The following is a 17,238-nucleotide window of genomic DNA, read 5'->3' as shown; positions in this document are numbered from 1 at the left end:
CTCGGCCTGAGGAACAAGTGATGGGCAGTGGGGAGCCAGCAGGCTGGCAGGGTCTCGGGATGCAGTGCAAACAGAACAGGCCGGAGCCCCTTCTGAGCATGGGCCCGGCTCCATGGAGCCACTGGTGCCATTGTAAACCAGACACTGCCTGCACCTGGCCTGACTGCAGTACTTCCTGGCCCAGCAAATGGCATGCCTTTCCCCCCAGCCTGCCAAAAAGTCACAGTAGGAAACAATCCATTTCTCCTGCAGCCTGCTTGCCAGAAACAGGAGGAGACAACACTTGTTTTTTGCCACTACCTGCAGTCTGGTTGCCTTGCAGCCAGCATACACCGGATTCCGGAGTTTGGATCCAGAGATCCTGACCTGTTTGCATCTGAACCTGTGGGTTCCAATATTTGAAGTCTGTCGGCACAGTTACAGATGGGAGCAGATGGTTAATCTCTATCCAACAATACCCAGCGAGGACCTACTTGCCTATGCCAGTCTCCTGGTTCCTCAGCCAGAAAGTATCAGCCTGAGTGAGTATCCTGTATTATAGTTAGACAGTTAGTGGTTAATTTTGCATTATTAAGGCACATTGCATCTGTGCAAGGGCTTTCAGCTTTCAGCCACCTGGATCATCAAGACCTGTGTTTCCAGTTCCCAGCATAATAAAGTGTGTTTCTAGCAGCATCTCCTTACAAGCCTACAATGCATCTCCATGTGCACCACCTGAGTACCTAAGGTGTGGGGGAGAGATGGAACTGAGCGGGGGAGACACTTTTGTTTAAGAACATCGGGGAGCATGTGGATACAGGACCTAGTGTGCATGTCAGCATAGATTTTGGTTAAAAAAAAGGTAGTATTAATATCTCCAATTATTTTAATCATTTATTCTTAGTGTGTGTATATTTTTTCCTTAATTAAATCTTTATATAAAGTTTACAGTTATTGTTTTAAATTGTTGTTTGTCTGAGTCTGAATGACTTGTGAGTTCAAGTGTGATAGCCACTGCGTTAGAGTGGTTAACCACTTGTCTCACTGGAACCACTGCCAAATAGATTTATTCTTTAGCACAGCAGAAGGAATTGGGCACCTACCAGCAGCACCACAAAACCAGCACTGGTGACAGAAACTTCGGAACCATTCGAAGACTGTGCAGGTTCCCCTCTTCTGTTTGCACATCATACAAGTACTAAGCCAGAGCCAAAAGGGGAATTCAGGTGTATTAATAGGCATGTCATCTGTAAGACATGGGAACTAATTGTTCTACTTTACTACTCAGCACTGGTGGGGCCTCAGCTAAATTATTCTGTCCAGTTCTGTGTGCCACACTTTAGGAATGATTTGGGGAAATGGAGGAAGTCCAGAGGATAGCAACAAAAATGCTAAATGGGTTAGAAAACCTGACCTGTGATGAAAGGTTAAGAATTGGGTACATTTAGTCTTGAGGAAAGAAGACTGAGGTGGGACCTATTAGTCTTCAAAAGTATTAAGGCCTGTTATAAAGAGGATGGTTCTCCATGTCCAATGAAGGTAGGACTGGGCTTAATCACCAGTAAGGGAAATTTAGGTTTGATATTAGGAAAAACTTCCTAACTATAAGGGTAGTTTAGTAGCATAGCTTTGAAGGGAGGTTGTGGAATCCCCATCATTGGTGTTGTTTAAGAACAGGTTAGACAAACCCCTGTCAGGGATGGTGGAGGTATACTTTGCCCTGCCTCAGTAGGGAGCTGCACTAGAGGATCTCTCAAGGTCCTTTCCAGCTCTACATTTCTATTGTACTGTAAAGCACCATTCTTGTCCAATGAATGTCAATATTTCATAAAACAAGCGACAAGACAATAGTTATGAAGTACCTTTACTGAATGTATAGATCTCCAGTTTTATGTCACTTATCACCATTCCCTTCAGTCACTGTCACAAGCAAATTGATAGTTGCACCATGGATGGAATCCTGGTTGAGAAGGATATGGCCATATCCCAGTAATAACTTCCATGTCATGGCTCTGGCTGGGAGCTGGGGAACCTTTCAGCAGTTCTGTCCCTCTTTGTGTTAATTAAGCATTGTATTACGGGTAGCTGGCTTTATCGGTCATTGGCACACACAATGATCCAGTGAGACAGCAATGGATGGCCAAAGGAATCTACCAAAGAGCTACAATTAGGCCCCATACCAGGGGATAGTACTCAAACAGGCACCATTAGCACAGCCTCATCTTCACAAGTTGGCTTTTCTACTAGTAGCTGACCACAGCAATCTGCTGTGCAGAAATTACAGTGTATTTTGCACACTTTTACTGAGGAAAGCAAACAGTCAGGGACTTGGGGGTTTCCTGTTGGTTTCATAAGACACGGCACAGGCTGATGTCCAGAGATTAGATCAGTGCATCTAGAGAGGAGTTTTCACCTGTGGAGAATACACGTCTTGGCTAGTCTCCTAACAGGAAAGAAGAGGACTACAAAGATATTAACATAGTGCCATCCCCCTTTGAGGAGGAAGGGACTGAGGATTGTGATAGGGAAAAGCAGGCCCTAGAAGAAGAAGACAAGATGGAGGGACTCCCAATTTGCTCCATGCAGGAAACTTGCCAGCAGTTGTCTTATTTATATAAAAAGTTCACGCTGCCCATTTTCTGGAGGACATTTGACTTTAGTTAGTTGATGAATGGGGTGGGGCTCCACAGTGAGATAAACCAAGTGTGAATGAGGCTAAGCATATCCCTTTCATGGTGATCTCTGTGCCTTCTTCCACGGTGCTTCTGGAATGCCTTCCCTATCTAAGTGCAGCTGCAGCAACCTTCTCCTCTTACAGGTCCATTCTCAAGACACATCTCTTCTGTGTAGCCTGTCAGTACTAGTCCACCGACTAAACAAGTTGAATCTGTTAAATACCACACTGAATAAAAAACAAAACCAAGCCCCTCTACAACACACTGTGTTGTTTCATCTCGTGATCATCCAGTGCTTTATGGGAGATCTCGGATTTCGAGGTTGTAAGGTCCTCAAGCAAGGACCATCCTTTCCACTTGGTCTTGCTCAGTGCCAGGCATGCTGTTGTCACTCAAAAAATAATGCATGAATTCCTCCCCTCTGCCCACAATATTTGTGGGGGGAAATATTGAGAGATTGAAGGGGGTGTGGAATCTACTTCTAACTCACAGGCAACTCTGAAATGCAGCTACGGCCTCTGCTCATTCCATTCACGGTTATCTGTGGCCATTTATCTGAATAAACATACACCCAATTGGCCATGCCCACAAGTCACTTCCATCTGCCCCCACACACCTTTTTTATGATAATCTCTGCTGAACAGAGATTCTAACTTTGCCACATAGTGGAGATGCAGAAGCCTTTTGCGAGATTATGGCATTTCTTCTACGCTGAGAGCTTTCCTTGCCCCCTACTATCACAGGTGAATTCCATCTGAAATGTGTGTTGGGGTCCCCACCCCACACTTGCCTTGAAGGGGGCCAATTAACCAGACAGGCCACAGCTAATGGGAATCAGGTGGCTTACATAATCCTGTGACTCACTAATGAGGGAGCCTAGCTGAGGAGGAAGGAGCTAAATTTATAAAGCCAGGAAGTTGGCAGCAGAGAAGGGGCTGTAGCGAAGGGAGATGAGTTTGGGGGCTACAGAATCAAGGCAGCCTACAGTTACTCCCCAAGAGGAGGTGGGGGAGCCAGAACGTTAGGAAAGGCTCAGGGAAAAGGCAATAAGGTCCAGAATGGAACAGATCTTGGCTGCTGGTTAGAGGGTCCCTGAGCTGGAACCTGGAATAGAAGGTGCACCTGGGTTCCTCGATCAGCCACTAGGGAAGTGGCAGCATCTGAGCTGTAAACAGGGAGACTGCCTGAGCCCATTCATAAGAAAAGACTTTCATACCCTGGAAGGGGAGGACACACGTGACTTGGCTGGCGGGCTAAGCCGTGAACATCTTGCCACACTGACAGCCAGGAAGAGAAGGCAGTTGTGCAATGATAGGTGGAAGGGAAGTGATGGACCTGGAATCAGTTATTCCCCAGAGTAACCAGGAGGAGGTGCACTAGTGGTGAGCAGACTCCGTGACAAATGGCTAACGTGGTTTCTGCTTGTCTAAAGCAGTGTATCTCAATGGCCGGTCTATGGATTGGTGCCAGTCACCGAGATCTCTCTGACACAGTTTAGGAAGGCAGCAAGCCGGTCCCTGGTATCAAAAAGGTGAGCAACTCTGGTCTAAAGCAGGGGTTCTCAAACTTGGGCCACGGCTTCTTCAGGGTAATCCCCTGGCGGGCCGTGAGATGCTTTGTTTACCTGAGCATCCGCAGGTATGGCCACTCGCAGCTCCCAGTGGCTGCATTTCGCCGTTCCCAGCCAATGGGAGCTGCGGGAAGTGGCGCGGGCCAGGCCACTGCTTCCCACAGCTCCCATTGGCCGGGAACGGCAAAACACAGCCAGTGGGAGCTGTGAGTGGCCGTACCTGCGGACGCTCAGGTAAATAAAGCAGCTCACAGCCCGCCAGGGGCTTACCCTGAAGAAGCTGTGTCCCAAGTTTGAGAACCCCTGGTCTAAAGCACCTCCCAAGTCTGTTCTGTGAGTGAGTTGAAATAATGTAGTTTTTCAATAAAGAGATATACTGAAGTGAGCTTCAGCATGATGCTGTTGCAAAAAAAAGCAAACATGATTCTGGGATGCATTAACAGGTGTGTTGTGAGCAAGACACGAGAAGTCATTCTTCCGCTCTACTCTGCTCTGGTTAGGCCTCAGCTAGAGTATTGTGTCCAGTTCTGGGCGCCGCATTTTAAAAAAGATGTGGAGAAACTGGAAAGGGTCCAAAGAAGAGCAACAAGAATGATTAAAGGTCTTGAGAACATGACCTATGAAGGAAGGCTGAAAGAATTGGGTTTGTTTAGTTTGGAAAAGAGAAGACTGAGAGGGGACATGATAGCAGTTTTCAGGTATATAAAAGGGTGTCATAAGGAGGAGGGAGAGAACTTGTTCACCTTAGCCTCTAAGGATAGAACCAGAAACAATGGGTTTAAACTGCAGCAAGGGAGGTCGAGATTGGACATTAGGAAAAAGTTCCTAACTGTCAGGGTGGTTAAACACTGGAACAAATTGCCTAGGGAGGTTGTGGAATCTCCGTCTCTGGAGATATTTAAGAGTAGGTTAGATAAATGTCTATTAGGGATGGTCTAGGCAGTATTTGGTCCTGCCATGCGGGCAGGGGACTGGACTCGATGACCTCTCGAGGTCCCTTCCAGTCCTAGAATCTATGAATCATTGCGCCCATCAGACTGAGCTGGCTTCTGGTTGGTTAACTGGATCTCTCATTTTTTCACCATTCTTTATTCATTTAGTATAATGGAAGTAAAGAAAATGGAAAAGGAGAATCTGACAGGATAATAGACTTATACTGCCCTGAGATTAAATGTCTGCCTCCATCTTGACATTTATTTTCTATAAACTTCTCAGCTTCTTGTTGGCTTTTTTATTGCAGCAGTAAACCATTATCCTGTCACGGGATTATCTTGCATTGACATGATCTCATAAGCAAATTCTGTTATTGAATTTATTGTTGTATGGGCATTTCCAGAACTGCACCACTAAAGACTGGAAGCCACGTACTATTTTGGCCTAAGAGCAGGTGACCAGAAACAGTGCTCCAAGAACACTTCGTTGGACTCTGGTTCATGCCATACCAAGCAAATACAAATAATTATTGTATTATGAATGGGAACAATGCTAGGAAACACATATTATTGTGTCCAGTTCTGGGTGCCACACTTGAAGAAAGATGTGGACAAATTGGAGAAAGTCCAGAGGAGACCAATAAAAATGATTAAAGGTCTAGAAAATATGACTTATGAGGAAAGACTGAAAAAAATGGGTTTGGTTAGTTTGGAGAAGAGAAGACTAAGGGGGGGGGACATAACAGTTTTCAAGTACATAAAAGGGTGTTACAAGGAGGAGGGTAAAAATTGTTCTCTTAGCTTCTGAGGACAGGACAAGAAGCAATGGGCTTAAATTGCAGACAAGGGAGGTTTAGGTTAGACATTAGGAAAAAAAACTTCCTATCAGGGTAGTTAAGCACAGGAAAAAATTGCCCAGGGACCTGGTGGAATCTCCATCCTTGTAGGTTTTTAAATACAGGTTAGACAAACACCTGTCAGGAATCAGAGGGGTAGCCGTGTTAGTCTGAATCTGTAAAAAGCAGAGGGTCCTGGGGCACCTTTAAGACTAACAGAAGTATTGGGAGCATAAGCTTTCGTGGGTAAGAACCTCACTTGCATCTGAAGAAGTGAGGTTCTTACCCATGAAAGCTTATGCTCCCAATACTTCTGTTAGTCTTAAAGGTGCCACAGGACCCTCTGTTACCTGTCAGGAATGGTCTAGTTATTACTTAGTCCTGCCTTGAATGCAGGGGACTGGAATAGATCACTTATTGAGGCCCCTTCCAGTTCTAAACTTATATGAGTCTATTAGCTGGCTCCATGACTTAAGCCTATTGTATCATTTGGTTGGCTAATAGCAATAGCCATACCAGTGATTATCATCATACGTGTGTGCACAATAATGCAGCATAAAAAGGATGCAATCAAAAATCAGTTAGCTTAGATGAACCAACCAATACATAAAGAGAAAGTATTTAATATTAGCCAGGGAGCCAACTGAAATTCAGGTAAACCCTAAACCTAAATAGATCACTGCAGTGAAGATAATATGCTGTTGCTGATCGAAGTAGCCCAGTGCAACATGCAAGTAATGGCCATGTTGACATATTCAAAACTACCAGCACATAATGACTTGTAGCTTTGCTGAGCTTTTAGTCATCACACTAAGACTTTTGCCCTGGCTTGTGGAAAATGGTGTCGGAAGCCTGATAGCAGCATATGTTTGCATTAGTGAACCTCAAATCAGACCATCAGTGATATTTTATCTTTGCTCGTATGCCAGGTGAAGCCAGGAGAGAACCTCTTAGCTCTCTTTGGAACCCAAGATTTGGACATGGATGTCTGTGCACAACAAACCAAGTGGCCAAATGTGAGTGGTGGAGTAGCCATACTACCCCCATTTCATGTCAGATGGACAAAAAATGAAATCCTTTGAATCTATGCATTTAGACTGTGAATCTATGCCCAAATCCAACGACATCAGGCTGCTAATCTATAGACCCTACTCCGGCATAATTAGGTGTTTCCCAGCAGAACTGACAGACATTTTTTAGCATAATGGCATTTCAAAGACCCAATGCTTCAAAAGATGTGGGCAAAGCTAAATCACGCCTCCACTGCCACTACCTATGCTACTGTGACTACACTACTATTTACACTTGCATTTGCTCAATGAGAGATAGCACAAGTACGTGCAAGTATGCAAGCAGGGGAATCACACTCCTGGCTTGTAGTGTAGATATAGGCCAAAATGCATGGATAACACTTCTATACACTGGACAGGAACCATCTGTCAACCCTTTCCACCATGGTATTCTCCTTGGTGATCTTCCAACTGACCTGTAGTAAAGTGTAACACACATCAATGAACAACAATAATCACAAATATATGCAACCAGTTAATAAGATACATGAATTGGGTCATCTAAGATAGATGCCTGGGTATAAGAGCTGAACCCTCAAACAGTGAGAGTCTTCTTAGAATTAAAGGCCAGAAGGGACCATTGTGACCATCTAGTCTAGCCTTGTATATAATACAGCCCTAGCTTTCATACAGTGCTTTCTGCCTCTTGTTAGAATCTGCCAATAGCAATCTCTGTTCTCAGAACAGTTCCTTCTTTGGTGGCCTGTTCAACTACCAATAGGTATCTCTTATCTGAAACCTGTGTTCACTGCTCCTGGTGTTTTTTGTTATCCATGCTTGGTGGGCATGTGATACTTTGGCCAGAACGTGACCACCTGGATCAAGAAACCTAGTCACATTGTCCTTGGTTTTAGTTAATGTCTTCTGTTCCTCCTGTAAGACTGATCCTCATGTGTGGTTATGATAAATGACCTTGGAGAGGATGTGATAGTTGGTAACTTGGCAGCTTGCCAAACACTTTTTTTTTTTAGAACCTAATATTCTGTCTTGCACTGAGGGTAAACCTGGCGTGCTTGCCTTAGTACTTTGCTTTAGTTTCCCAGCTCTTATGTAACTACTGCAGGATTAATTATCTTTGGCTCAAAAACCTTTGTCTTAGATGCTGGCATTAAGGTTTTTGTACTTCTGCCCATACGAGTAATGGACTATCATCTATTATTAACTCACCTGGAATCCCATGGTAAGCAAATCATGATTTACAATATTTTATTATATTGCTACTTGACGTTGTGCAACATCTCAGCTTCAAATAGATGTGTGTTGTAGTCCACTAATAAGAGATAATCTGTACCAAACACAGAGCATGGATGATCAAGAATCTCGTGGAGTGTCAATTCGCTTTTACATTCTATTTTCTGGTTTTGCTGCAGATTTCACACTTGGGTAGGATATCTTTGATGTGGGGCACATTTATGCCTGGCCCATATAGGATATCTCAAGCTCTGTCAGATAACCAGATGGGCACTGTCCATTAGACTTAGCATTCTGACCTCTAACTGTCTCATTTGTATAGAATATCATGACATGCAGCAATTTCATCTCTCTCTCTATTTAGAGATGTTTGGTTTTTTCAGTTGGCTGTCCATTTAGAATTTTTCTTTAAAACTGTTGTAAGCTTAGATTATTTTGTGAGCTCACCTGACCTTGTCAACGTTTTGCAAATGGTTACTATCTGAGTCATATTTACATCAAACTACTTTTTGTGCAGGGTCCTTGCTTTCACTATTAATAGGCACTCTTGATATATGGCTAAAAGAAGAAGCAATTTATCAGTCCTGTATTCACATTTAGTATGTACTTTTGCAATTTCATGGTCATTTTCAGAAATCTAGGAAGTGCTTTGCCCCAAGGGTTTCTGTAATATGGCTCCCAATTTGTTGATGTTTCTATGTTGACTGATTCTGCCCAGAAACAGCTCACAACTAAAAATTAATTGCCAAAATTAGCATAGTTTTTATGTTTCTATCAATGCTTTGAAAGCATATAATACTAAGTGATCATCTTGCAGGAGACAGCTCACAATCCATGTGACCTTTCATCAACTCACGTTGATCTCAGGTTTTCTGCTGATCTCAAAATATTTCAATACCAGTACTTTGGTGAAAATGTTTTTAATTCAGAAGTTTCTCTCATCAGTTTTTCCAGTTATCCCAATGCCATTCTGTACTATCAAGAATCATTCTTAGTGGAGTACTTAAGATGTGACAAATTAGGATTTTATTGGATATGTTAACATACCCATGAATCCTTATAAGGCCTTCATGTTTTGGGGTCTCTTGATTTTGTACAGTTATTTCCACCCTTATTCTGGCTGGTTGATTTTCCTTGACACTGTTTTCATATCCTGCATAACTAATCTAATATTTGTTTTTAGTGTAAGATTCTTTTCTTTAGCAAGTTGCAGAATGTTAGTCTCTCATTGTGTAATTGATCATTTCTGGCCAAATCAGCAGGTCACCAACTCTCTTTTCCACCCAATCCAAATCCTCAAAGATCAGTCAACATATGGTGAACTCTTTGCTCTGTTGAAGCCAATGGGAGTTTTGACATTGATTTCAGTGAACCAAGATGTCACCCCTGATGTTTTAGTATACTTCAGAGGCTCAAAGGGATATTCCTTAAACATATGTCTATGAAAAAGCAGGTGAAGGTGCAGTTTTTTCTCTTTCTTTGTAGATTCAGACATGCCAAAAAACTTTGGGTTGCATCTAAAACAGAAAACACTCTTTTCCCCCTCTTCTTTCCCATGACATTAAGGATTATATGCATAAAAAAACCACCCCTAACTAATGCAAAGTACCGCAGTGGATGAAGGGAAAAGAGAACAACTTTGCATCAAACTGCCTAGCTCTGCTTTCTTATGAGGCACTCTATGATCACAGTGAGGAGTCTGGCATAAATAACTAGTCTGAGACATAAATGTCAAAGCAAAAGATGCAAAAATCACGGGGAATATTTTCAACCAAAAAATAAAATAAACCTCAGTGAGAAGTGTGTTCATGCATTAGTAGTGGGAAGGACTGCGACAAATTACATGTGTTTGGCTTACCACGGTAAGCAAGGAGTGTGTGTATGAGAGAGTGATGGTTAGGGAGGCATAATCACTGCATGAAATGTGTACTGAGTCAGTTCCTTAATTCTCTTCTAAACAAATAGGTTGATAAGAAGCTAACTTTATAAATTAATGGTGGCTAGGTGTTTTTCATAAGTTATGACGTTCATGGAAAGCTCAATATTTTGATATGCCTTGAGGTCATATCTACTGTTCTCATGTGAATAATATTTGAGTGGTAAAGGGAATGAGCCATTTACCCTAAGTAGCATCCAAAAAAATTGAAAAAGGAAATATATTTTTGTAGCTCAATAGTAGAGCTGGTCAAAAACTTTGACTGAAATTCTCCCATCAGAACATTTGGGTTTTGTCAAAATCAACATACAATCAAATTAAATCAGTGGTTGGCTAGAGCCCCACTGGTGTGTATTTCGGTGCGGCAAAGCATTCTTTACTGACAATTTTATTCTCTTGCAGACCTTACAGAGTTTAAGTTCTTGAGGGAAAAGGGTCCCTCCCACTTCTCACCTCTGTAGGAGGAAGCTTTTCTACAGGTTCCATCCATATAAGGATTTACAATCTGAGCAACAGCAAATTGTGGTGCTTAATAGCTCCACTGGCAAAGATGGCTGAGGTGGTAAACTCCACACATGAAACAAACAGTTCAAGTGTAAGGAGCTTGTAAGCTTCAAGCATAATAGTTCTGTGGTTACTTTATTTTTCCTGATGAAACAAAAACCAGGGACATTACAATTATATAATATAAATGTAATGAACTTAAATGTTCAAACATAGGAAATGAACAAGCAAAAGTTCTTAACTTTTAACTTTTTCCCCAAGCTCTACTTTACCAGTGCGAATGAATGCCTCTCCATCATAAACCAGTGCAAATCTTGCTCTTGCATGCAGCAGCATTAAAAATGTTATAGTGCTGAAATCTTCATTCTGAGACCTTTCTGAAACAGCCAAGAACAATATAATAGTATGCAGTTTTTACCTTCATACACAATAGGCTGCCAGAGCTCTATGTGCTAATTTCCTCCTTCATGACTGGAACTAACCGAACCTTTGGTTCACATAGCTCTTACGTATACAGATAATAAAGTTGGATCGTAAGGTGCACATGCATCCGAGATACAGATGGATGGATTTTCTAAGACTATAGGCCGTGCCTCTCTTTGAGCACAGCACTAGAAATCAAGAGCTCCTGAGTGCTAAGTGCAGCTGACTCAAACCCTCTGTCCTTTAAGCAAGTCCTCTCAACCCAGCTGGCTCATTTTACCTTTCCTTGTGGCAGGGACCTTGTCTTTGTATGTGTTTGTACAGCACCTAGCACAAATGAAAGCTGGATCTTCATTGGGACTTGTGATTAGAGAGGAGTGGAAAATAAGAAATTCCATCCCCCAGGAGCTTGCATATTGTCTTGACTAGATTGTAACAAGCAGGTCTAGCAAACAATCAGAAGGAACAGGGAAGTGAGAACAAAGGAAACAGTTATAAGGACATATGCAGGTATACTTGGCATATAAATAAATATCAAAAGTCCTTAGTGGCTGTAACCTATTGAACGTTTCCGATAGATGTTATGGAAAAAATGAATTAAGGAAGGATTTGATGGAGAAGAGGACAGTGACTTTATGGACTGTTTCGGGGAGGATGTTCCATGCATAATGGTTTTCATGATACAAGCATGCTTGTGGGAGAAGCTGGCAAATGGCTGATGGAAGCAGATATTGTTGGTGGATTGGAGAGGTCAGGGTCCCTTCCACTTCTCACCTCTGTAGGAGGAAGCTTTTCTACAGGTTCCATCCATATAAGGATTTACAATCGGAGCAACAGCCAATTGTGGTGCTTAATAGCTCCACTAGCAAAGATGGCTGAGCTGGTAAACTCCACACATGAAACAAACAGTTCAAGTGTAAGGAGCCTGTGAATTTTAAAAATCTGTTCTGATAACACTTGGCAGCGTAAGCATAAGTAGAACTGCACATGGGTAAGAAATTGCAGAGTAATCATGTTTGTGAGAAAAATAAAAGATAAAGTAACTATCTTTATCTAAAAGATAAAGCTAGAAAAGGCCAGTTTGAACTAACACTAAACCTGTACTGACAGGGGAGAAGAGTTAACATGGGAGTGAGAGACTAACATAAGAAAAATTAACAAACTTATAAATAATCTGTGTAACAAAGAATGCAGACGCTGTATTATCCAATGCTGGGCAGGACTGTGGTAAGATCGCCCTGGTGAGCTTCTCACTTTAAGTAATTGATCTCTACTTGCTGAGTGATTTGCCTTCATACAGATTTCTTAGATCCATCTGCTGAGTACGTGAATCTCAATCCAACAAAGATGACCTTGGCAGCAGCATTCTGAGGAGATCTGAAGGGAGCAGTGTGTGTCAGGAAGGCCATTGAAGAGAGCAGAGTAGTCAAGATTGGAGATAAAGTGAAGGAGAAGAATTTTGGCTGTGTGGATAGAGAAAATGTCACATTCTAGAAAGATCATTAAGGAAGCAGCAGCAGTATTCAGATACAGTGTGGATGTGTAGGTATAGAGAGACGGTGGAACAAAAAAAATGACACCCAGGTCACAGTCCAGACCAGAGAGAGATGGGCAGATGGTTTACTTTGATTGTAAGCTCTTTGGAGCAGGAACTATCTTTGTGTTCTGTGTTTGCACAGGACCTAGCACAAAGAGGTTCTGGTCCATGACTGTGGCTCATAGGTGCAGTATAAAATAATCCTCATCATGCGGTCAACAGTGAAAACTGGGGCACAGGGAAGGGCTTGAGATTACAATGCAGAGAAAGGGAGAGAAGAGAGTGACAGGTAAATAGTGGCTGGCCATGAGTAGGGTGGTGATACATTTTGCAAAGAATCAGTGAAGATGATGCAGGACTAATGAGGGGAGTAAACAATAATTTGAATCAATTTTGTAGAGCATTAATTATGGAGCAAGGCAGACAAATAATAATGGAGCAAATCAGTTCTACGGGAAATTAATTATATAGTGAATCAATACTTACGGAGAAGAAACTCCACTGTGCAAAGACTTAACTAAAGAGAGAATCAATTATGCGGAGGGCCAGTAGGGGAATGGGGGCGTAGCCAATTGGAAAGCTCAGAGCACCAGGCCTACAAGAGTGTAAGATGAGTGACATAAAAGGTGTGACCTGTGAGTCCCTGATTTCACTGAGATGCATTGCCACATTACCACAGGTAAGCAAGAGGTGGGGGTGATGCTGTGAGCTTGGAGGTGAGGGGTAGGAGACCAAGGCCCACACTCTCAAACATGTTTGATTTAATTGGAAGTTAGGAGTCTAACTACGTTTGAGGGTGTGGGCCTCAGTTCCCGCCCACTGAAGCCTTGATACTGCCCACCAGTGGGCAGCTGTACTAACACTGTTCAGATTCAGTTCAGCAGACTTGGATACAACTGGCATTGGTGGTCTGCTATTTCCTCAGTAACTGGTTTGCTCAGCCCTACCCCCCAAAAAACTTTTTAATGACGCGTTCTCACTGAACATGCAGATGTACAAATTGCCCAGAACAATCAAAATGGCCAAAATGGCTTAAAAGAATAAAAATAGGTGCTGGACGAGGCATCTGGTATATGGAACCCTGCAGAGGATCTAGAACTACCCTTATAAATTAAAATCATTCCCCCATAAACAAAGTGATTAATATTTCATCTCTTAGCTTCCTTCTGATACAGAGCTCTAACGAAGTAATATTCCAGTTTTTGAAACTACCAAACCCAAAGTGACCTGATATGTTGATTAGGTTACTCTCCAACCTGCTTTGGTTCCAGCCATCTTGGCCATTTATACAAAGCATCTTCAAAAATGTGAACGACTCCATGTGTTTAGGATGAACGCTGCTGTTTCAAAGACCACTAGGAATACCACACGGGTTTTTGTATGTTTCTATGTGTAATGCTGACAAACCCCAGTCATAGGTGGGCGGGATCGAACCCGAGACCTCTGGAGCTTAGTGCATGAGCTAAAAGCCACATGTAAGCTAAGGCTGTAGAGCAGACTCATTAACTCTCTCTCTAAGTGGACTCGGTGCCTCTAGATGGGCCAGAACACCACACCCAGGCGGTCCATGGGTTACATATGCACAAATTACATATGGGGGGAGGGATAGCTCAGTGGTTTGAGCATTAGCCTTCTAAACCCAGGGTTGTGAGTTCAATCCTTGAGGGGTCTACTTAGGAATCTGGGGCAAAATCAGTACTTGGTCCTGTTAGTGAAGGCAGGGGACTGGACTCGATGACCTTTCAAGGTCCCTTCCAGTTCTAGGAGATAGGATATCTCCATTAATTTCATTTCATTTCAAAAAGGAACCAGAGACCCTCAGGAAGGAGGTCTATTGTGTTAGACTGAGAGAATAATATAACCAAAGTAAAGTTTCCATGAGAGAGCACTCTCTGTGTGTGTGTGTGCGCACATGCGTGCGCATGTGCCCTCTTGCAGACTACATCAGGAAACAAAATGGCTTCTGCCTCTGAAGCAGGGACAGGGACTTCTTTCCATTTAGAGCTCAGTGCATGGAAAAGTCACAATAGATACATGCACTAATACCTAACAAGGCTGAGACATGAAAGAATAAACAATTGAGCAGCTGTAGCAGACTTAGTCAGGACTTGACGATGTCTTAAGTGGATTTCCGTCACTCCTGCCATGGAGGAGGAGACTAATGATATATTATCTGAAGTGCAGTGGCTGTGAGAGGTGCAACCAAAGGAGTGAAGAGTCATTGGGTGTGGGGAGAAGAGACAGAGTGGCTTATGTGGGGAAAAGGGCCCAAATCATGTGGAGGGAGACCCAATGAATGAGGAGGAAGAGGAAACAAAGGAAAGAAAAGTGAGGGGACAGAAAATGAGACACTACGGAACAAAAAGGAGAGGTGTTTGTGCTTAGAGATTAGGTGGAATCCTGGTCCTACTGAAGTCAATGGGAATTTTGCCATTCATTTCAATAGGGCCAGGATTTCATCCATGATTCCAAATGCCTGCAGAGCCTAGTAATGTAATATACAACAACGTAAATAATTTCATATACAATATGTGTGTGCTTTAGAGGTTTTATAAATAAGTATGTGGTGTAGAGAAACAGAGGTCTTCTTTACCCAATGCTTACTAGTACCCATCACTCTTGATTTAACCTCAGGAGTGTGATATGCTATTTAATCAAACCCAAGCTCTCCATGTTGGTGGATGTCATGACTCAGACAAACAAAATAACTCAAGGCTATTCATAACCAGTTGTTCACTATACAAATAAACAGGACCCCATATATAGATCTGTCATTCACAACATCTCCTTCTCTCTTTGGGGATTGAGTCAGACCCACTTCCTCTTGGGGGTACTTTTCTCTAGTGAACTGTAGTTGTAAGCCTGTTTACCCAAACTAATAAATGTGCCCTTTCTGGCTGAATTTTTGATTGCTCGTAATATATTTGTGTGGTGTGTGCTTTCATCCATTGTAATATTTTGCAATTACACTTTAATAAATACAAAAATTATTCCCTTTCCTGTACACACAATAAACATCTGTTACTTACTGCTAACTTCTAAAAAAGACTTTCCCACCACCATCATAGTTCTCTCTGAGTTCCACCAATTTAATCACATGGCTGATTAAAAGAACTTACTGCTATTTATTATGTGTATTACCATAATATCTACAGGCGCCACATGATATGGTGTGAAACATTGTACAAAAGCATATAAAGAGCTTACAATCCAATAGATAGATGAAGGATAGGAGGAGGAATCAAGAGATGAAGTGACTTAACCAACTTAAGGGTTGGTTCTTGGGGGTATTAGCAAAGCCAGAAATACAACACAAGTTTCCTGACTCTCTGTCCAGACCTCTACCCACTAGACTATACTGTCATGTCACAGCTTCCAGAAGGTGCTTCACTAAGCAAACCTTATTGCCTCGCACATGCAGTAAAGCCTGAGAATAGTGGTGGAAGAGAAAGTTTGAATTTGGAAGCCATTCCCCTGTGAATGTTTCCTGTGTAACAGTTACAGAAATACTAAAAGAGAGAAGGCTCTATATATTGTTTTCTTCCAATACAACTCCATTTAGGTATACTTGGTCCTGCCTCAGCCTAAGAGGATGGACTTTAGGCCTTGTCTACACTATGCATGAAAGTCGATCTAAGCTACGCAATTTGAGTTAAGTTAATGCATAACTCAAATCGATGCAACTTAGATCTACTTACCACGGAATCCACACTATGCGATGTCGACTGGAGATGCTCTCCCGGCAACTCCCTTTACTCTTCTCGATCCGGTGGAGTACAGGAGTCGATGGGAGAGTGATCGGCAGTCAATTTGGTGGGTCTTCACTAGACCCGCTAAATCAATTGCCGATGCATCGATCGTCACAGTCGATCCTCCAGTAACTGTAGACAAGCCCTAAATGACATTTTGTGGTCCCTGCTAGCTCTACATTTCTCTGAGTCTATGTTTTTAATAACAATTGTAATAACTGAATTATTACCAATACAAATATTTATAATAGCATCCAGCTGGGAATGACTTAAGCAACCACTACTAAAAACATGACATTTACCAATGGTAATATATGCCTATTTTCATTGCCAGTAAGTTATGTTACTCGAGCCACACTTAAATCGAACAGTATAGCAAGTGACAATAGATGTTACACTACCACACACCATTGCTTTGCTTATTCAAGTATGTAAAATCCACATACAAGTATGGTCAAGCTTGTCTAAAGGGCATAGCATCGTACTTGTACACAAATTGTTATTAGAAGTTTTTAACTCCATTCTGAAGAATAATCAAGGAGGAAAAAGCAGTAAATGTTAAATGCAATAAAGTCGAAGGGGAAAAAACCCTTTAGCACTTAAAATGTATGCAACTCAATCTTTCCCCATCAGAATCAATCCCCATGTCTTCAGCTTTATCTTGATTGAACGGACAGTCAGGTAACAATCTTTACTAAAAGATATAGGATTGCTTTCAGTAGATTACTCTAAGTTTGACTGAAAAAAAAAGTTAGTTGCTGGGGCTTTTTCAATAGGCATCACTTTTCAAAAAGCTGTTAATTCTCAGGGCACTTCAGAACTGAATTTAGAGCTTG

Source organism: Malaclemys terrapin, chromosome 3, assembly GCF_027887155.1.
Source record: "Malaclemys terrapin pileata isolate rMalTer1 chromosome 3, rMalTer1.hap1, whole genome shotgun sequence".
NCBI classification, from domain to species: domain Eukaryota; kingdom Metazoa; phylum Chordata; order Testudines; family Emydidae; genus Malaclemys; species Malaclemys terrapin.
The sequence above is the reverse complement of the archived record's forward strand: the minus strand, read 5'-3'. Positions refer to the sequence as shown.